The 23201-nt window shown below is 37.4% G+C and overlaps 1 long non-coding RNA gene across 1 annotated transcript in view; it reads left to right on the top strand.

The window, feature by feature from the left end:
* Window positions 1-11024, top strand: part of LOC148976849 (uncharacterized) — a 79652-nt gene extending 68628 nt beyond the window's left edge. The window contains exon 3 of the long non-coding RNA XR_016146041.1: window positions 9928-11024. This is a non-coding gene — a long non-coding RNA (uncharacterized LOC148976849). The remainder of the gene's footprint in view (window positions 1-9927) is intronic.
* Window positions 11025-23201: the final 12177 nt, after the last annotated feature.

Here is a 23201-nt window from a genome sequence, read left to right as displayed (position 1 = left end):
CGGGGAGGCCTTTGATAGCCGTGGATTTCATTAGTCCAAACTTGATTTCCTCAGGGGTGTTTCCTGCCTGCTTACAAATTGATCCAGCGAGCTTTCAAGAAGGCAGGAGGCCAATCAAACCAGTCAGAATCAGAGTGGCCACATGTGGACGCAGCTCGTGTCCCAGGACTTTCTGGAGACCAGCTTTGATACGTCGTTTCTGTGAGAGTCGTAGTGGTAAAGCAGAAGGAGCTGGATTTAAAATGTTCGATTGATGACTTTCTGATGCAGCCTAGAATCATAAATCTGGTCCCCATTCCTGTCACATGCAGATGGGGATTAAAAGACACTTAATATTCAGCATATTATTGATTTGACTGCACTGACACACAGCACTGAATTGAACTTGTTTCGTATTTGATTCATTATGCAAAATTGACACATTGAACTCGTTGAATTGACTCAAGCTGAATAACGAACAACACTTGTTTTGTGTAGAGCTGCTTATACCAGCTGAATTGAACTTGATTCATAATTGATGCGCGTTACATTATTATTGAACTGAACTGAATAAACTAAATAATAACACTTTATTGGCAGCAGAATTTGAATTTTTCCTATTTGATGGCAATTTCATCAATTAATCTGTTATGTTCCTGTGTGAAGCTGCTTTGAAACCATCTGTATTGTATAAGCGCTTAAAGTGATTTGACTTGACTAGACTTCCAAAGGTTTAAGACCCTTCTATCCACCTGCTCCTATTTCTTTTTCCACATGAGCAATGAAGACGGTGCCTGATTTTATTTGTGCTCTCAGTTCTGTTTGCATTTCTTATTACCATTCAGATAAGTGAATCCCAAGGCAAAGCTTTGGCCTTTGGTGCTATCATTCAAGTCATTCTCTAGGTGTTTATCTATGCCCCCTCCTTCAGAACTGAATTGAAGCACCAGCGGAGCCCAAGCCACTTTTTGTATGCACAGCCATTATTAAGGTGACAAGATACCATCTCTCCAGTGGGGGGTCTGCAAGAGGCCAGGGTGAAATGGATGAGCCATTCCCTGAGTGTTTTGCAAATGAATGCACCCCGGAAGGCTTCTAGGATAGCCAAGGTTCAATCCCCCACCCAACCCTTCTGTTCTCCACTCTTTCTACTACATTGTGCTTCTATATGGGCAAATATATAGAAAAGACAGTCATCAGCATTTTTAAGCACAATCCTACTGATTATACACATTCACACTGTTCCTCGGGGCCAGTTTATTTATGAAGTTGTGGGAACACCATTGCTTTCAAAGTCCGCTTCTGTAAAACAACACAACTATATGATTGCTGTGATGGTAGATGGAATAAATGGATCATTTGCAAGTATTTAAACCCAAATTATTTTATACACATTGAAAATGCAAATCCCTGGTTTATATTAATGGGTGATATTCCTCTCTGACTCTAAATAATATATGAAGTGCTCATTGGAGTAACTCATGACATATTGTTATGTAACTTCTGGCCTACTTTTGCCTCAACATGCAAATGACTGGTAATTAACAAGTGCTAGACTGGGGTGCGTTTCCCATACAACGACATAACTCGCTGCTTAACTACCATAGTACGATGCATCGTTGAAGAAATCAGCTAGCTAGTCACGAATGTTTCCCGAAACCATATTGTCACAAAGTGGTGTTCAAATGACATTGGTTAATGACGTCACGCACGTGGAGGAGTAATAATTTGTTTTAATGAAACTGTTTGAGATCTAATTAATTCTTACCACAGTTCGAAAGCTCCAGTTCCAACCACACAAATGTGCGATGCTGTTTGCGAATGTTCGTTGGAACAATGGTTTTGGGAAACACAGACTCTTTGAACTATGCTGATAACGACAGAACTTGCGACCAGTTGGCTAATGATGGTTTCAGGAAATGCACGGCAGGACAGTTTTCCTACAGAAAGAATCTGCAGAAAATAATGATTATATTTTATTTATTTTCTTTTAACTGAGTGGCACTATTAGTAGATATTTTATAGTAATTTCTTTACTTTAAGTAAAGTAAATATTTTAGTGGAACTGTTAGATTCTGTAGACTTGCTCTAAAAAAAATGTAAAATTTACACATTTTATGTAAAGATTTATTATTTTATTAAAATAATGCTGCATTGATGATCATTTTACTGGGTTTAAAGGAACACAACACAATACATATTGCACAAACTTTTAAATATGATTTGTTCATTTACTCTTACCTACAACATTTATTAAAAGTCCTATTTATTGGCTAAAAATTAAATACAATAAATGAGATTACACACCTAGTAGGTTCAAGTGCCTAATATGAGGCCCACAAAACATCTTAACCCCCTGAAGCAAGATCCAGATGTTTAACGAAGCAGAACCCTAGCCTGAGGTAATGGCCAGCTGTTAATAGTAGATACATTCTGATAGACAGAGTGTGAAAACAGAAGAGGGGTGACTGGTCAGAACAAACCTCTTTTCTTTTCCCCCCCGCTTCAGTAACAGATGGCTGGCCTGAGGTGTGGATTTTTGCAAAGCCTCTCTCGCTTTCCCTCACTCAACTGAATTGTTATATCTGCACAGCTAAAACCTCCCCAAAACAGTTGGATGGGCACTTAAAACTGAAAAACAACTAAATTTGGCATCAACACATGTGGTGAGATTTTTTTTTTTTTTTTTTTTTATAGCTAATCCAACCTCTAGTTCTAACACACTTATAACAAACCCCAAACGCATGTCAGTTCAATTCCATTCCACCTTTGATCCGTCCTGTAAAAGTTCAGCAAGTAATTAATGATACTCTGGCCCATGGAAGGTCACACAAAACATGTCAGAGAGCCAGAGGCTTCCTACTGGGAGAAACTAAATCACCTGCATCCCAGACATGAACCTAACCTAACCCCTTCTTCTGGGCTTTACTGCACACTAATAATCACGGGCATCAAAGACACGCCGCCCCTCAGACTGTAATGTCTCTCTAATGACTTTTAAAGGGTATTTTATGCTTATTTTACAGTTGCCTGTTGATGTTCAAACATGCTGAGTTTTTTAAAACAGCCTGTGCTGTTTTACGGGAAGTGAAATGACAGTTTTTGAACTGCCCCCTCTGTTTTGGGTAGTCATTCTGTGTGTTTGTGTGGCGATATGCAGGTCTGTTACAGGAAGAGTCTCGGTGGAGATTCAGGTGATGACAGGCATGATATCAGCTTAGAGGAAGTGCTGATGGATCCTTAGCTGGACAGACATGAGGGCTTTTAGGATGAGGGTAAAGACAAGAGAGATAGAACACCTGTTCAGGACAACTATCACGACACTGCCAGCCTCACTAAGTACGAGTAATTAAATATACACTAGGCCTACCATTCAAACATTAAGGTTGCGAGATTTTTTTTTAACCTTTTCTATTACTTTTTTTTTTTTTGTCAGAAATCTCTTATGCTCTCCAAGGCTGAATTTATTTGGTAAAAATAAATAAACTAAAAACAGTAATTTTGTGAAATGTCATTACATGTGTAATTTGATGTCAAAGCTGAATTTTCAGCATCATTACTCAAGTCTTCAGTGTCATATGATCCTTAAGAAATCAATCTAATATGCTGATTATCCTGAAACAATGAAAAAGTCACGTTTGATCAATTTAATGAGTCTTAGCTGAATAAAATTATTAATTTCAAATGGAAAAAAAAAATCAAGTGAATATTTCAGGCTAGACAAATGTTGAATAGAACATGCTTATTTTATATTGGATGAGGAAAATTATGCATAAACATTATGCAAATGATCATTGTGGTGGCTATCATATACAGTCTAAAATTGTGTCAATGTTCCTTGCATCCAGTTTCAGCATACAAGTTGACAGATCTATAGGAAAATACGACTGAAGCACAATACAGGGACTGTGAGATCATTCACGTCCATTATTTTGGTCATCTGACAAGAAAATTTTAAAGGGCTATTTTATTTTAAGGACAAATTTATCATAATTTACTCATTCTCGTGTTGTTCTAATCTTGCATGACTTTCTTCTGTGAAACCCAAAATATATTTAGAAAAATGTCCCTGTTCCATTTCAAAAGGGAACTCGCACTGCGTCAAAAGACGCTTTGGGGAACGCCTCAGGCATGATAGGTGTCTGAAATCACAATCAAAATCACAATCACTCGTGATGAGAGCGTTTTTTCTCCTGTCATAGAACCACCAGCTCAGGTGAGCCTTTCATTTCTTCCCGATATCTTACTGAGCTCGAGAGGACATGGAAGAACCCATACTCTGCCTGTATCTGCCAACATATCATTCATGGGTATATCATTCCCCAAAGCGTCATTCAACACAGTGCAAGTTCCCTTTCGAAAGGGAATGACTTACGACTGTAACCTATGTTCCCTGAGAACAGGGAACAAGGCACTGGTTCTCCTTTCCATGCCTTAGGGCCTGCCTACCGAACACTCCCTTCAGACGAAAGCATATTGTCATGTTTGCAAGGCACCATTTTATAATACCAGCATGTTAATCATTCACATTAAAGATTTATGGGCTGTCGCCCATGAGCAACATGATTGTGAGTAAATGATGATAGTGATTTTAGTTTTGGGTGAAGTAACCCTTTAACAAAATGTAGTCATACCAAAACAGGAAAAGAGTTTGAAACACAACAATTGATCTTAAAAGTGTCTGAAAAAAACAACAACAATCTGACCATTATACTGGCCTATTTGCTCAACTCCAAAGTTATCTGATTTCAGAATCAAGTGATTATTTCATTTCCTGAGATAACTGTGGGAGTCTTGCAGCCTTGTTAAACTATTTTCGTCATATGCTAATTTTGGAAAAGCAAACACAGTGGCTGGAGGGAAAGATCTATTGTTGCCAAACTAGAGCCTGTTCAAATGCAAGCAGTCAAAACAAAATTAACTGGTTTGTTATCAACAAAATCAGGAATGTGAATAGAGAGTTCAAGGCACCTGACCCAACATTTACACTGTAACATATTTGCATTATGCAGAGGCTCGTCAAATGAATTATTTTATTGTATACTATATATAGGAACTGTAGTCTACCTTTGGTATGAGTGTCAAAAGACATGCCAGCAATAGGAACAACTGTTTATGCAAGAGATTCAGAGCTATTTTTAGGTTATCAGTATGCAAAATATAAGGGGATAAGTGCCAGCTAGCTCTCAGTGTTCTAGGTCAAATGGGTAAAACGTTCAGATTTGTTGATGCTATTTCAAAACACACTTGAACAACCATGTAGTGGCTCCTAAACTTTCTTTTCCAGGTCTCTGTCTGTCGCCATGAACTTTTATCTGATGGTCATGGCTCTTTAGCTATTTGCATTTGGTTCCTATTTGAACATTACGAGGCCACAAGGAGAACTGAGACCATCATATGAAGTCAGACGATTCATGCTCAGGAAATGAGGGTCCAATTATAGTGACCTCAGGGGGCAGCCGAGAGACTTAAGGAAAGAAACATGGAGGATAGAAAGAAAAAGAAAGCGGAAATGTAAGAAATTGTCCATGAATGATATGGTGAGGGTGTTTATGTTTAATGTGCATTTGTGTAGAATGTTACTTCCTGTTAGCTTCCCATTATAAGATATATAAGGGAGTTGAGACGAAGCAGCAAGTTCTTCTACGCATACCCTTCTCCAGATGTGACCGTGTCAAAGCTGCTTCATAAAATCAAAGAGCAATTTAAGCAACGCTGTAAAAACTAGGTCCTCCTATAACTCTGGGCCGAAACTAGATCTGGTTCATAATCCCTCTCCAGAGCTGATGATATTTATTAGCTGGATTTTAATTGCAAGTCCAGACAGTGGTTAAGCTTCTGATGACTGGGGTTTTAAAGCTTGTTTTATAGGATGTTGTCTGTAACGCTCTCGCTGAACTGACAGCTACATAACAATATTCACACCTGATAGGATGTTTAGCTGTAATATGATCTTTAAGCTTAAAACATGTGGGAAACATGTGGTCAAATCACTGATAGGAATGATCCTGGGGAGCTTTTTGCTTTTATATAACATTATATATTTTACAACATTTATATGCCTAGGCCTATTTAAAATAAAATACAATTTTCCTTCTTGTTGCACCTATACTTTTATATAGAATAGTGTGTGTGTATACAGTATATATATATACAGTATATATACTGTATATATATATATATATATATATATATATATATATATATATTCACCCATTCTATATAAATAAATATATTAGAATATCTGTTCCTCCTTGTTGCATCTAATTTTACATTTCACTGGTAAATCCATCATCACCCACATGGAGAAAATTCATTTTCTGCACCGTATTTCCAAACACATACTACAGATATACTCCCTCTTGTACCCCTGCTGAGCTGGTCCCCATTCTGCATTTGCATTACATCGAGTAGATCTCATCTCCGCCTTCACTTTTGTCTGCCACCTCCATCTAGACACATAATGAAATTGTCTCGCTTGTCTACCTGATTTAATGTTGTTTAACAATGCTCCAGTCAAAGCTGAATGCTGAGGGAAGGGTGCTTGAGGTGATAACTAAAATGGAATCCAGTGCAGCCCTCACCTGGTTGACATTGGCTCTAAATTGCTGCTCAGAGGGCTTTGCTCCGGTTAAATACGGTGGTATAAACTTGACTTAGGATAAATTTGGTAAATCAAGCATCACAGTCACAGTCTTTTTGTATTTCTAACAGATCTACAATGTGAAACGGACAGCATGGCTGATTACTGGATTAAAGGGTTAGTTCACCCAAAAATGAAATTTATGTCATTAATGACTCACCCTCATGTCGTTCCAATCTTCGGAAACACAGTTTAAGATATTTTAGATTTAGTCCAAGAGTTTTCTGTCCCTCCATTGAAAATGTATACACAGTATATTGTCCTTGTCCAGAAAGGAAATAAAGACTTTATCATGTGACATCAGTGGGTTAGTTTGAAGCATCGAAATAACTACGACTTTATTCAGCATTGTATTGTCTCCCGGTTCTGTTGTCTTCCGCGTCCAGTGATGCTGATGACGTAAGACACTGCTGACGTGTAATCTGGTGCGCCCTGAGCTTTGTTTACAATCTGAGGGAGACGCACGCTGTAAATAAAACAATCTTTTTATTGAATCAAGAACATGCGTCAAAATGGCTGTAGTATGACTCCCAAATAAATGAATCTTATGAACTTGTTATTCTCAGTGAATCAAACCCCTTGAGCGCAACCAATGTCCCTTACAAATGACTCTAATGTGTCAGTTCAAACACACACTTCTTAAATCAGGGGTTGGGAAAACTTTTTGACAAAAGATAAAATAGTTATCTTTTTATAGTATAAATATAGTAAAAAGTCGATAACTTTTCAATAATAGTACATTTATTAGGTCCATAGACAACTAAAAACAAAGTGTTTAATTGCTGCAACTCTGATTCTCTGATGAATCGACTACACCCACGCTCTCTTTCCTTTTCATTCACTCCAGGAAGCCTCTCCACCATGTTTGTTTGGGTTACTGTAGAACCATGCAGCCACATGACCCGAGGCCAGATTCAATCTCCAACTCTGATCCACCCAAGTCTTGCCCAAAATAGAATCTGATAGTATTTGCATTCTGCCCAGACTCTGCTGTATGGGTCAGTGATGCTGGATGCAGTGAACTGAGCACTCCCTTCTGGCCTGGACATTTAACAGTGCTTAGAATTTGCATTGGGATCCTATTGTGATCCAGATTAGTGCTATTGCAAGGGTGAAGTCAATAGGAGGGACATTCACACACAACAGAGATCAATAGACCTATTATTCTCATGACCGCTTCTCCACCGTCTAGCATCACAGTTGTTGGATAAGTTCAGATTACAGGGGGGGAGCTGAATGCAGCTGTCTGGTCTGAACTTTCTATAAAATGATTTTAATGTTTGCATGCAGTTTACTGGTACCTTAACCCTAGCAATGAACAATTAATGAAACACACTCCTTTGTGGGGAATTGCTTTGAATTCAGGTTGCCTTGTGATATTTTTAAGCAGTGGTCTGTTTATTTGGCCACTAAAGGGCTTATTCTGTTCTGTCGGGTTTTAGTTTTAATTTGACCCTTTTCTCTGAAAAAAGAAAGACTCTGTTTCCTCTGAACCTTCGTTTCCTTTTGCGTTACCCGTGTTGTTTTATAGTTCAGTATGCTTCACCTCAGTCTATTCGGGGCATAGTATTTTGTTTGTTTACAGGATCGACTATGTAACAAGGTTCAGATGTTATGGGAAGATGGAGGCGGGAACCGGTGAATGTTCAATAATTTTAATAATAAATAAACAAATACAAAAATGAAAGTAAAGACGTGAGGTATATCTCGCGATGATGAAATGCAATGGATTATGCTGAGTTTGGGCTCTTTTTAATCATGAGAGTCTGCTGAAAATAATGTTGTGCAATATTCTATGATCTGTGCCTGTTTCTTGTAGTTATAAGCGAAAAACCAACGTGAGCTCTTCACCAGTATATACTTGGCTAGGTGCATATGTTGGCTAGGTGCATTTGTGTTGGAACGCCATGAGGAATATCTTTAGATCTGATTGATGGAATAGATTGAGTTTGGGTTCTTTTTAATTATGAGCTCCTGCTGTAAATAATGATGTGCCATTTTTCATAATCGATATATGTTTCATGAAGATACGAGTGAAAAGGCCAAGTCTAAGCTACCTTGCTTGGCTACGTGTTTCTGTGGATTTTTGTGTGTGTTAGAACTCCTTGAGGAAAATCGCCTATAGTTCTGAGTGATGGATTATGTGTTGAGTTGGGACTCCTTTTAAAATGCGTGGGAAGTGGAAATGCGTCTTAAATGAAGCATCCATGATTTACATATGGGTCTCTTGAAGGGCTTCTTGTACAAAATCTTACTCAAGTTTAGTAAAAAGCCCAAAGAAGTTATTCTTGTGGTATTCTACTCATTGAAACCTTTCAAATGACATATGACACATGACTATCTGAGCTGTATGATGTATTTACATCTTGCAGTATGTAGTACATATAGTACAAAAAGTACTTCATCGATTATGAAGATATTTTTTTGTATTTATCAGCAAATTACTCAGCACTACTTAGGAGTTTATCAAATTGGCTACATTCATTGTAAATTTCAGACTCTAAGCTTTCAAATGACACCTATTTTAAGTTGATCAAGTTCATATTATTGAACAATATTATTGTTATTATTATCGCAGCTAGGTGGCGCCTGCTGTCGGTACATTCCATTTTAGAGGAATTACTCAGCACTCATTAGGAGTTGATCAAAGTGAGCTTAAAGGTGCTGTATGTAACCTTTTTACTTTAGCAAAAAATTACCATAATATGTTTGCAGATATTTAGCAAACATGAACACTTCTACAGCCAGTTATTTTACTTATTATTTTACACGTTCCGTGTTGTCAGTCGGGTTTTGTTTTGGTCTGTGTGATCTGGCCCACTGCCAGTTCACCCAATAGTATTTTGACACTCTTTATTGTGATGGTCCCCTAACAGACATTGTACTGACCATTGAAGTAACTTTGCAACTACATGTCAACTTATTCTAACCCCGACCCCAAACATGGGTTGAAACAACCCAACATTTTTTAGAATAAGGGAATTATGTAGCCTATTAAAAAAATGTCCATTCGTATTTGGAAATTGAAATTCTGTCATAATTTACTCATGTCATTCCAAACTATGGATGTATTTTACACACACAAAAGAAGACATTTACTCATTAAAATGAATGGGGGCTGAGGTTTTAAACATTTTTTTGACGCTTGAGTGCTTCAGTCCCATAAATGATTGAAGATTTTTCATATTATGTCATAGTTGTTGTACCACTAATGTAAGTACTAAAACTTGCATTTGGATTTATTATACTCATTTATTATAATCAATTCCCAACAAAATCGAAACATCGCCATTCTCTCTTCCCAGACTGGGTGCAGCTGTGGAGCTCTTCACCTCAGCCTGGCACTCGAGGTCTGCACCCCTGCATGACGAACAATGAAGGTATTAGAAGGCCCTGTTAAGCTGCAGCCCTCTTCAAATAGGCAGCCAGCATGGTACCAGATCCAAGCCCTCAGCAGCTGTGCTAACCCCCATTCACTTCACCGACAGAAATCCCTGCTCTCCATCCCAAAGACTGCTTAATGCAGGGCTCTCTCAAGTGAAAAGACTGTTTCTTATGTCTCTATTATCTCAGAAAAAGGACACACAGATTCTTTTTGTGCCAGTACACTTTCATTTGCCAAAGGCAAGCAGTCTCATTTTTTTTAAGGGTATCAAAGAGAGAAAGGGGGTTTTATAACAAGCCCGTAGCAGAGAGAGCACGTCTCGTAGCCTGAAACGTCTTATGTTTCACTGCCTCTTTTCCTGGTATCTGACGCTGGGCTGCCCAGCCTCCATGGTAATTAGGCTGAAAATCCTTCAGTACAGGGCCCCTGCATAAAACACTCTTTGATGGGGAACTTGATTTCCTCAACAAAAAAAACACAAAAAAAACTTTTTGGCAAAGTTGGCTTATGCCCATATCGGTCATCCCCACCTCGTTCCTTATTGGATTTTGACCTACTGTACCAACACACTTGTGACACCCTGCCCTGTGCTGGTATACAGAAACCAATTGGACATGCTCTATAAATCATCGCCCACATCCTTCTAGTGGAGAATGGAAAAAATAAAATAGGAGACAGGCCTGCAGCCCTGGAAGGAAGGGTGCACAACTGGAATGTATTATGCCAAAGGAACAGGGGATATTAAATACATATCAGCAGCTGGAGGTGTTCAGATACATGGAGGAAAGGTGTGTGTTGCACTGGATACAAGTACAAGTTACAACATAGACTGTATTACACTGACATATCTTTCTGAAATTATAAATCAATATCATTAAGTGTGATCTCTCACATGGATGACATGCATTTCTAAAACCCATATGGCAATATGCTTATTTCAAAATAAACTGCCTTTTCAATGCGCTTTAGTTATTTTACCTCATTTTTTGCCATTTTTTATAAATATTTTTATTTTTATATTTTACAATATTGCCCAAAATCTATTTTAAACTCCACAAATGCATACCGGTGTGTGTGTGTGTGTGTTTCAAATAGAAAAGTATATACAAATTTAAAAAATATTTGCATTGTTATTGCTATTATTAGAGTTTTTTTAACATCGGACATATAACCACTGATGTTGGACACTGTATAAAGCATGCTCTTTTTCAAACTTTTCCATAAAATTTCATCTTTAAAACTCTAATAATTTAATAACACTGTTAAATATAGCATTTAGCAATACTGTACATCATAATGTATGATTCACTTTAGTTTACATTTTAGATTTTAGTAAAAAAAAATCTAATCCTAAAAATAAACTGAGAATCTCAGATATGTGCCTGAGAATCTCCTTTCACATAACAGTTGATGTTCCACTATAAAAACCTCGCTGGTCATTTCATCGTACCTTTCTGCAACAACTCGCTGGGGCAAGAAGGATGTTTGAGCCCAGCATGACCTGGCATGAAGGAATGATTTTTATTGGGACAGTTTTCAGGCAGTGAGCCCAGCAGACGGTTAACTGTTTTAGCATAGGCCTACACCAAAAAAAGCTTTTGAATATTGTCCAACCGCTGCTCTCAACAGCCGTTGAAGGAGTTCACCTTGAAAAGACCCCCTCTCGGTTGCGCTTTCGCTCCTCTTTCTTTCCACTACATTTTGGATTCTCTGAAGTGTAAATCTGAATACAGGATGTAGCCATAAACCAGACTCTCACGACCACGCTTGCAAATTTCAGCTATCAAAACTGAGTGGCTGCCATGAGAAAAGCACAACTCTTTTTTGCGCTTTCAATCTGAACTTCCAAACAACCGAGACGTGATCGGCAAGGGCTCTTCTGCTTTTTCATCTTCAAAGGCATGCTATTAATAATCTCCATAAATAATAACAGGTTGCCAGGAGTATGACGTAGATGAGAATGTCAGTATCTGCCCTTTGTCTGTCTCCGAGGGCACAGTGTATAAAGCCTGAACCCATTCATCACTAAACTGCTCATAGATAAAATATATCAGGGTCCATCCTGTTATGCAGTACATTTTCATTGCCCCTATTGTATATCTTAAAATACACATGGGGACATGGAGGTGATTTTTATGCTGTTGCCATTTTGTTATCCATCCTGTTCAATATTAATGGTAATATAAAAATTTAAAAAGAAAATTATCTGTCAACAGGCTGAAAATAAAGAGCTCAAACATTACTAAAGCTTGTTATTGCCATCCTGTAAATAATCAAGCAATACTTAATAAGGGTTAACTGCAATTGACAAGACCAACACAAACATTCATTTTTAATGTTACAGAGTTCAAAAGGTGCTGCATTACAGGAATGACTTATTGATAGTTTTACTGATGGACAGGCCTTGGGAATTGTTCTGGAACTGGAAGAGTGTTTGGTCATGCCATACTGGAGAAGTAGTGCACAGATACTAGATCTCCAGGAATATGTTTATTGTTCAGTCAAGCTACTTTTTCTTAAACCACAAGCCATTTCTTCTACATCTCTCCTTCTGCCGCACTTTACATCTCCAGTATAATAAATTAAGAAACTGCGCCCAAGTTGGTGCCGGGAATTAATTGGCACTAATAGATTAGTGAATAAAATGAGTCACTGAATATTGTACCATTCTATCTCTCTAACAACCTCACACATTTTACACTCTTCAGAAATTATAAAGCCCTTCCCCCTGTCTTTCTGTGTGCATGAAATGTTCACATGTAAGTGTAAATGACCTGGGGAAATTACTGGTGTGCTTCAGACGAACATGCAAGATCCCCATCTATCTCTTCTCCGCCGCTATTAGACACTCAATCTGTCATCATGTCAGCTTTTTTTCCACATAGCAAGATCACTTGACACGCAACTGATTTTACAAGCATAAGATCAGATATGTGGAATGAAATGATAGCTTAACGTATTGTGGTGCAGGGTCATCACCACAACAACCACAATGACATGCTGTTATATAAGACTTTTAGTTGCATTTTAAGGGCCAGATTTATTAACAGCTTGCTCCAGTGAAAACCCTCTTTTGGCGTTAATAAACTACTGTTAGGATTAACTTTTTATTTTTTTTCAGCTGACCTATTGTAGGAGTTATCCTTTCAGAAGCAAAATGTATGGCAGGAAAGTATTTAAATTAATCATGCAAGGTGATTTACTATTGCAGTAGTCCATACTGGTATTTGAGGTCATTATGGAAATGATACGGCTGCGTCTTTGTCCTTTAATTTGTGCATCATCAGTAGATCACGCTCAGAACTTTCCACTCTGTGCTTTTATTGAAATGTGCTCTCACACTAATTTACCCTGTTTAGAAAATGTGGCCCCAATTTTCCATCACTGACATTTCTGAATATACAGTTCTTTTTCCTTTTGTTTTTAATAAAATGTAAACAAATGAAAAATAAATAATTATATATATATATATATATATATATATATATATTATTTTGTGAAATTTGTTACAGCTTTGACATTTCAGAATAGTTTTTGTTTCCGCATGACCATTTTTATACTTTAGATAATTTCACACATTTTTATATTGTATATATTTTTTATAAATAGAATGAATTACATTTAAATAATTTAATATAAATTATTTAAAATATTTTTCAGTATTTTGTGAAATTTGTAAATGTAACAAGTTATATATTTTATGTAGGCCTATTTTTATAAAATGTATGATAACATTTAAATAATTGAAAATATATTTTAATAGTAAACTTGTTCATCTAACATAGAAAACCCAATTCTGTATATTCACCCAAAATCTTTGAAAATGTAAAATAAAGTATGTATCTAAGCTGTAAACATAGGTGCCCAGTATTTTTTAAAGGGCAAGACCAGAAACATCTAGGCCCTGTTTATACCTGTTTTTAGCATAAGTCTCAGGTGAAAGCCCCGATATACTTATGGCGAAGTTCTTTTCGTTAGGTAAGGGTAAAATAAAGTTCGAAAATACTTGACAGTTTAATACTTGACAATACTGACAGTTTTGAAAAAACACCAGTTATAAAGCATAATCATCCACATTGTTATATGTTTTTACCAAATCGGCACTTTAGTAAAGTCACGTCACATTTATTAAAACAGCACCTTATGCAATAAAATAGCTTATTTAAAAGCTAGCAGCTTTACAGTATTAAACATGAACAGACAATTAAACATGAATAAACAGTGTCAGTGCCTCTTTTAATTTGAAAAGCGCACACCTACCTATTATGTAATCAAAGAGGGCCGAGCCTCTGCACACACCTATTATGTAATCATCATTGACCAATTAAGATGTTTGCAAGCCGAAGCAAACTCTGGAAAGTTCGCTTTGGCAAACTGTTTCGAACTTCTAAAACGAACACCAGTTCATTCTTTAATTTTGCTTGAAGTATATTGGGACCTTGAGCCGTTCACAAGTCATCATGCAGGTGAGACAGACCATTCACACCTGGTATTACCATGTGACTCAAATGCCATACTATGACCACTTGAGAAGGGGATTTCAAGAGTGCATAGATCATTGTGTTAAAACATGTTGATAAAACATAAAATAGCAGCACAAACATTTTTTGACCTCTGTCCAAAAATGGATGTTAAATCCGGTGTAAATGGGGCCCTAGAGCTTCAGGAGTCTTCAGTATGGCTAGTCAGAGTCAATGTGCCCACCTCCCCTCCCCTCCCCCAAATGTAATGGGCTAGATTAATCCCTGCCTCTCTGCCTGTACTGAGGCTAGCAGGAGCTTTGCCTTATAATAGCAGCCATTCATCATTGATGTGTGGGCTTTGTGTCAATAGTTGTGAGGGAATACTACTATCTTCACACCTTAAAATAACACTGTGTTCACAGTGGGGAAAAAACATGTTTCTTAGAGTATACTGTATGTTCTGAAAAGAATAAAGACATATTGAACGCTGTTTCCAAAATGGAAGGAAATCAAAGGTTTAGAGTGGATGCAGGCTGTATGAATGCACAGTATTTTATTGCCTATTGCATGTGTTGTGTTTTTGAAAATGAAAAGGAGTTTCTTTTGCTGAGAATTGAATTCACTTCACAAATAAAACAGAGTAAGCAGTCATGACCAACTGGGGCCAATTTAGCTCTTAGACAGGCTTTTTCATTCAAGAACATCTGTTGAGGTATATTGAAAATACAGTTTAAAAAAAAAAAAAAAAGACTAGGAAACAGGAAATAAGATTAAGGGCCTACTAAAAAGTCGTATAAATATAAGATCTTTGCTATTCCACAACATAGTATAATGTTTCAGAAAAAGTGGGCTATGTAATTCTAGAAACACTTGATATTCTGAGCATCAGCGTGGAACTATATACTGTATTTCATTTCTTGACATTGACTTGCTATGTCATTCTGGCAGAACCTCCTTTCCTCATAAATAAATGTGAGGCTGTTGAGATTATGTGATAAGACAGAATGACTGACATTTGTAGAATATAGAGGGGGAAGACACTTAAAAGGCAAAGGAAGATCTTTGATATGGAGAGGTGGAAAATAGCGATCTATATGTGCATATTTTAAGGTCATGCATAGAATATCTACCACCAGACCGATATTTATATTCCTTTATCTGGAAATGCCAAACGAACTATTATTTAATTATAATTGTGGAAGTAACATATGCAAACTTGATTTGATCTTGAGGATAAACATTATTATTGCAAATGTCTAAATGTCTGAATTCTGAGGCAGTGATGAGGACAAAAATGATTAAAATTATTGCTGTCAAGATGGCTTTTTATATTTACGTTTTCTATGAGGTAGAACTCTACATTTTATGTCTTTTATGAGACAAACTAATAACAGTTCAAAAGTTTGGGGTTCATTTTATTTGCATTTTTTTAAAGAAGTCTCTTATGCTCACCAAAGCTGCATTTATCTGACATGAAATACAGTAATAACTCTATTTTAATATATATCAAGTAAATGGCAAAGCTGAATTTTTCAGCATCACACCATTACTCCAGTCTTCAGTGTCACATGATCCTTCAGAAATCTTTTCATATGCTGATTTTGTGCTCAAGAAATATTTAATATTATCATCAATGTTGGAAACCGTGCTTGGCTTTCTAATATCTTTGATTAGAAATTTCAAATAATTTATTTTAAATAGAAATATTTTACCGTTATAATTATAATTATCCATAATTACCTTTACTGAATAAAAAAAATAAATAAACTTTTGAGCAGTAGTGTACATATTCAACTATTTTATATACACTAAAAAAAAACATTGACACAAAATTTTAGTCAAATCTCATAAAAGAAGACCAAAGAGCATCTTAATTCTCTGTGCTTGGCTAGGTTTGCAGCAGTCAGCCACCCGACACCCCAGAGCCGTGTCTCAGTCAGGTTCATCAGGGTTGTTTCAGGCTCATTAGGGCCAGTTGATGGGAGCATGGCTTTTTGGATGTGGGGGTGCTTAGAGAAACAAAACTGCACACTCACACACAGCATCTCGTTGAATGATGTGTACTTGCCTAGAGGACTGTAAGGGACTCTGAGGACATGAGGTCTTTTCCAAGTTTAAAAAGATCAGTCATAGTTTAGTAGTCATGCCTATTAACCGTTTAGACCTGAGAGAGTTTAGTCTATAGTTAAAGTCAAAATGAAATCACATGTAGCCCTGTTTTCTTTCTTAATCCTGGTCTAAAAATAGAATGATGAATGAATCTCTGGAGTATGTTATTCCAGAAATAATGTCCTCAGAAACTACGTTCCCTTCCTGCTGACCTCCCTTTACTTGTTAACCCATAGCCAATTAGCTATTTTGCTTTTTAGAAAATTGTGTTTATTCAGGCTTGATTTTGCCCACTTTTAACTACCCAATCAAGTCCTGACGAAATTAAGTCTATTTTAATGAACATTTAATGTAACATTATGTAAAACAGTGTGGAAGTGCTACTCATGTTGACTTTAAAGTAAAATGTGTTTAAAAATCAACAGACCACAGTGATAGTTGTGTGTATAATTGAGTGTGAAATTCACATCACTTTAAGACTGCATTTATGTGCTGCTTTGTAATCGAAAAAGGGCTTTGTAATCATCACGTTATTCACTTCAACAGCCATAGGGAGCACAACTCCCTTGGTGTTAAAAAAAAAAACAAAACAAAAAAACGCAAGGAAAGGGCTCTTCACAATTCACTCCAATTTTGTTAAATACCGCATTTCAACAGCAGTATTTGCCCCCCTTCCCCACCCAGTACTCATTCGTGTGGCGTCTCACCGTTCATTAAACGGCGAGGGAGTGTGAGTGCTCTTAATGGATGTTGACGTGGTGCCTCAGATAAAGTGCAAGCTGTGGATCTTGTTACGTGCAGGTTGTTCTGAATAAGCCCACCTGCAACCTCAACTTTAGCCTTTCTGTGTTTGTCATGCTCGGGCTCAGCACACCTCTCTCCCACCGCACCAGGTAATTAACTGGAATGTCAACACGAGATGAACTGCTGTGAAATAATAGCTTCTTTTATCCAGGAGTCGTGATCGTTATCTTAGTATTTTTTTTCCCCTACCCATCTCCAGTGCTGTCATGCACCCCTCAACCCCAGCCCCTCCTCACCTTTGTCTTATTTGTTCACAATTGATGACATCCTCTACTTACCTTTAAATTAGTCTGCCCTCAGGATGAAGTGCTCTGAAGAGGCTTGCAGAGGAAAGGAGAAGTTCAATTTTCAAGTAGCTGTGAGCAGTTTGCGAATAAACCAGTGACAGCTTACTAATTCGGTGGTTTTCGGAAACAGCTGGAGTTTCAAGGCTGCACTGTAAAATTTCACAGACAGAAGTGTCGAGCATTAAGGAAGAAAACATTTCTTAACTACTTGAAACCTTGTTTGAGCTGAACTTCTCTTCAAGGAATAGTTCACCTCATGTCGTGCCAAACCTGTCTGGCTTACTTTCTTCTGTGTAACACAAAAGACTGCTGGCCTTTATTTTCGATGCATTTGCAATGAATAGAGACTGAAGCCTCTAAGCTTCGAAAAAAACAATGCAAACGCACCTGAAAGCATCGTTTTAACTTGTGAACAATATGCCAAGTCTTCTGAAGGATATGAAAAACATTCTGAATTCATGTGAGAAACATACTGAAATTTCTAAAGTCAAAAGTCGTTATTCACTGATAATCTTTAGCCCAAGTGGCGGTTAACATCTGCTACTGTAATACAGATTTATATACAGTAATACAGAGTTTTGTGAACTATATCGACCAATTCACAGGGAGGGTTTAACCGTTTCTCACACCTACATGTAATATAAATAGTGTGTGTTTGTGCTACAGCATATAAACTACTTTATATAAGGATTTGGTTTAACATTCTCGGCTCTAATGTATTTATTTTTCTCTCTAATCTCTTCACTAAAAAATGGTGTATATATACCGGGAGTCAATTTTCACTCAGAAATTGCTAGTAAATTTCACAAGTACAAAAAAAAAACAGTAACAGTGAATTAAACATCGAATTTTGAAGCGGAAAGACTGAAATAGAATTAATCTTGTAAAACATACATGTGATTTTCAGTCAACAACAAAGTCACGGACCCCTTTTATGGTGTTTTTGCATAGCTTTTTCAACTTAAAAGCTATGTGTGCCTTGTAATTGAATGGAAAGCAGTCTTTAAAATGTCTCTTCTTGTGTTCCATGGACGACATGGGTGACATAAATGTAATTTTTGGGTGAACTATCCCTTTAGAATAGTTTCACATAACACATAGGAAAGCAGCTCAGCTCTTGTTGCACTAAGAATGGCTGCTGGGTTAAAAGCAAGATTGTACTTCTGATTCTGACAAAGGCCTGGACTGATTCCAGTCCTTGTAAATCTGTAAAACTAGGTCAAACATTATCTCATCACAATTTAACAGTGCAACTCAGGTAATGATTTGGATTTAATAAAAATGTTTCGAGGCACAACAAAAACTGATCAACACAATGTTTATTATTTATACACCTTGCATGTACCTAGATAATAAAGCAACATTTTCTGATTGATGCCTTTCATCTTGCCCTTTGCCACCACATATGCATGAGGCCTGTAGCTATGACATGAAATTGGCTCCAGTAATCGATAGTTTGAAAAGGGCACACAGACACACAGAAATCTATGTCCACCCTGCACCTTGCCGAGCCTTCCTGTGGTGTCAAGAAAGAAAAAAAAAACTCTCCCTCAGGCAGTGCAATCCATCAACACAGGGCCTGGCCTTCAGACTAAACACACTCTCATTATAGTGGGTCAGGGCCCCACGAGAACCTCTGAATACATGTTTACTATTACTGCAAAAAGCAGCAAACAAGTGCACCGTACATACTTGATCAGCTTTATGCTGCTTTCAGGGATGGTTTATCAACGGTTTGATTGGTGAGCTTATTTAGATTTGGTATTCGTTTGGTTTTCCTTCACCAACTAGTTTGACTTTGAACGTATTTTGCACATTCTTTGCGCATTGTCAACGACTGCCTGATTTCATGCTGCTTGACAATATAAAGCCATAAACAGGCAGGTTTTTAACATAAATTGAGCAAGCAACTTTTCAAAGTCAGTAGTAGTGTAACTTGAGAATTCTAAGTTGTTTTGCCATTTATCTTGTTTACCTCACTACTTTCATCATTTTGACACAGAGGCATTGAAGAGAGTGTTGCGAAATCCTGTAAATAACTTCAACAGCCACCTCCAATTCACATGGAGATGTTTTTGTAAGAATACGAGAGCAAGGTTATGGTGCTGAGTGTAATCTGCCATTGCATTTGCTGCATTGACAACGTCAAACACAAGCACACACACCAGCGTGTTGAGTATTCTCTGTTTATCTTCTTGTGAAGTCACTCCAGCCTGCCAAGCATCAGACCTTGAAAGTGTGGAGACATGGGGTCAATTGCATTACAGTATGTATTCCACTTCAGAGGCTTCTTATCTAAGACTGATAACAAAATCCTTTACTCTCCCCAAATCACAGCGACGGTGGTATTTTCACTAGAGAATGGGGAGGTGTTTTGAAAATGACAGAATTAGATCAAAATATCATGCATGGTCGAGGTATGGACTTGAGGAAATTCTAAATGAGACAAAAGGTTTCCACTAAACGTCTTTGAAAATCATTTCTTATAGCATTTGTGGATCTGGTTAGTTTATAAATCAACAGAGAATTGTTTAACCAGGAGGGTTTGAACCAGGGTCTGCAAGAGTGATTCTGTGAAACATTTATTAATAACAGAAATAGTAAGATATGCTGTTAACTATAGGTAAATATTGATTTTATAGTGACATACAGTATTATGTATTGTTTAAAGATGAGTACCGGTACATGAAAATATAGCTATCGGAAGAGGGTACCTTGAAAGTCATCCTATTTGAGTGTATTTTGGATGAAAAAATATGGTTCAAATACAGTGAATTTGGTGAAATGTACAGTGCTGTTCAAAAAAAATTGGGGTTGGTAAGATTTCTGGTGATAGCTCACTGCATTTATTTGATAAATAATACAGTAAAAACAGTAATATTGTAAGATATTACTACTCACGTCTTCAGTATCACATGATCCTTCAAAAACAGTTGTGCTGCTTAGTATTTTTGAAGAAACCATGATACATTTTCCAGGACTCTTTGATGAATAGACAGTTCAAAAGCTTTTATTTGAAATAAAAATGTTTGTAACATAAATATTTTACAGTCACTTTTGAGCAATTGAATGTATCCTTTCTAAACAGAAGTATATTTGTATTATTAAAAGTATCTGACCAAATAGTGTATTTAGAATATTTCCAACCAACCTACACAGCTTTACAAGACAAAGAAAAAAAAGTGTTGCAAAACAATGACAACAGTCCGTTTCCACGCCTACTTAACAGTGCTTGCAGTTCACACATCTAACGGCAGCCGTTAGGTAAGCTACGGCCCCTAAGACCAAAGCTAGCCATTGCATCCCCAATCAAGTGCCAGGATGCTAGGCTTGTTAACTCGTTTATGTGAATGTGGTGCTCCACCCATTGCAAGTGTCCCTCCAACCCTGCAGTCACCTAATCTGACTGTGGCCTTTTGTGTGGTGTTGAGATTGAAGGCATATTGAACAGACCCATCCAGGGGCCATTCAGAGGGTATAACGTTCCTGCATCTTCAATATCAGATAGCTCCTAGTCAGGACTGTCTATCGATCCAAGGCTTTAGCACTTCTCTAGCGGGTGAGTGGCAGCTTCTAGTCTAAGGAAGATAAACGCCATGGAGGTGATGAGTCATTCCTGTCTGGTGTGCTCTTCTCTGTCTCTCTATCACCTTCTGTTCACCTCTTCTTACAGCCAAGTCCCTTTTACCACTGTACAAGCCTCATCTAATATGCTGTAATGCACTGCTCTGAGAGCGGGAGGGTGCTATTATAAAGAATTCAATTGGAATTCTTAAATATTCTTGGCTTTATATTTAAAGGAATGTTTCAGGTTATACTTAGTCAACACTATTTGTGACATAATGTTGTTTAAAAAAAATTAAACAATTTTGTCTCATCTCTCATTTTTCATGCAAAAATCGAGGTTTGAGACACTGACATGTAAAGTGAATAAGGCCAGTTATTAGAGGATATAAAAGCTGTTATGTGAAGCATATCATTTTATAAAAGCACTTACATTAATTCCTCTGTTAAAATGTGTATATTATTTGAGTTACAAAGCTGTTTAAATAATTTTTACAGTATAGTTTAAGGGTTTTATTGTGTTGCGTTATGGCGAGAGAGATGTTGTATTAGAAATAACTCTACACAGAAAAGGTTAGCAAGTTATTTCTACATTAAATCATGTTAACACGCATTTTCTATACATCTTGCGGTTATACTTTTGAAAAAGTATTTTTAGATTAACGGATTGTCTCCATTCACTTTCATTGTAAGTGCCTCACTGTAACCTAGATTTTAGTGTGTATTTTTTAGCGACATCTAGCAGTTCGGTTGCGAGTTTTTCAGCCCACTGCTCACCCCTGCCTTTCGAAGAACGGTGGCTAGAACTGGACAAACTTATCGTCGTCTGAGACAGCAGAGAATAGCCAACAAATTCTCATCCTTTGGTGTCATATAGGTGACGCCATATGACATTTCGGTCTAAATACTACGCACACGGCCCCCTTTAGCGTCAATATAACATGCACTGTTATGGGTAGGTTTAGGTCTGGGGTAGGGTCTGCATCTCATATTGACGCTAAAGGATGCCAGTCACCTGTATGACGCCTTGGGTTCTGCGGGTTATATTGACGCTAAAGGGTGCCATTTTCGTAGTATTTCGACGAAATCTCATATGTCATCACCTATATGGATGAGATCAAAGGATGAGAATGGGCTCACATAGCCAGAGTAAGCCAAGAGTGTGTTACATTTTCACTGTTTCTGTACCACAGTCCATTATAAACCACATCATGGATAAAGTTTACAAAGCCATAGTCAGGTGAGGATAAAGGGTCTTAATATATAATATAATAATAGTAATAAGCTAATTGTCTCACAAACGTAACCAGCACATTTCTCCCCACATAGCAAACCCATAATAGAGCAAGAAGCGTGCATGACGTGATTGTAGCAGCGCACACGCCTCCGCATCCCCTTGACACCATTTACTACAATAGGCTTTTTTCTCTGATTTTTAAAACTCTTCGCGATCGACTTAAAATGCTTCCAAGATCGACTTGTCGACCGCCATCGACGGGTTGGTGGATTCCAATAACATACTGTTTTACGGTCAATGACAAGAGTACTAATCAGCTGTCTCACGAATAGGGTTGGGTATCGAGAATCGAGTATCGATTGGAACCGAGACTAACTTTTGATTTTCCCGGAATCGTTCAAAAGTTAAAATTTCGATTCCTAGTTTCAATATTCACAGTCCGCCGAGCGGAAGAAGAAACCGCTGAACAACACCAACGAAGAAGCGTCTACCGGAAGTGTTGGCATAACCACGCGAGTTGACCATGAGTACCTTACGTCGGCGATCCAAAGTGTGGCTTCGCTTTTCTAAAAATAACGAAATCTCAGCAAAATGCAAAATTTGTGACAAAAGGAGTATTTTTACAGAAGGAGTATTTCCTTCAGAAAGGCCGTTGGTTAGCAAGGTTAGCTAAACTTTTTTGACCCTGCCTCTTAAAAGAATCGGAATCGAAACAAGGAATCAGAATCAG

This window comes from Pimephales promelas, chromosome 13 (assembly GCF_988280905.1).
Source record: "Pimephales promelas chromosome 13, fPimPro1.hap1.1, whole genome shotgun sequence".
Classification (NCBI taxonomy): domain Eukaryota; kingdom Metazoa; phylum Chordata; class Actinopteri; order Cypriniformes; family Leuciscidae; genus Pimephales; species Pimephales promelas.
The sequence above is the reverse complement of the archived record's forward strand: the minus strand, read 5'-3'. Positions and strand labels throughout refer to the sequence as shown.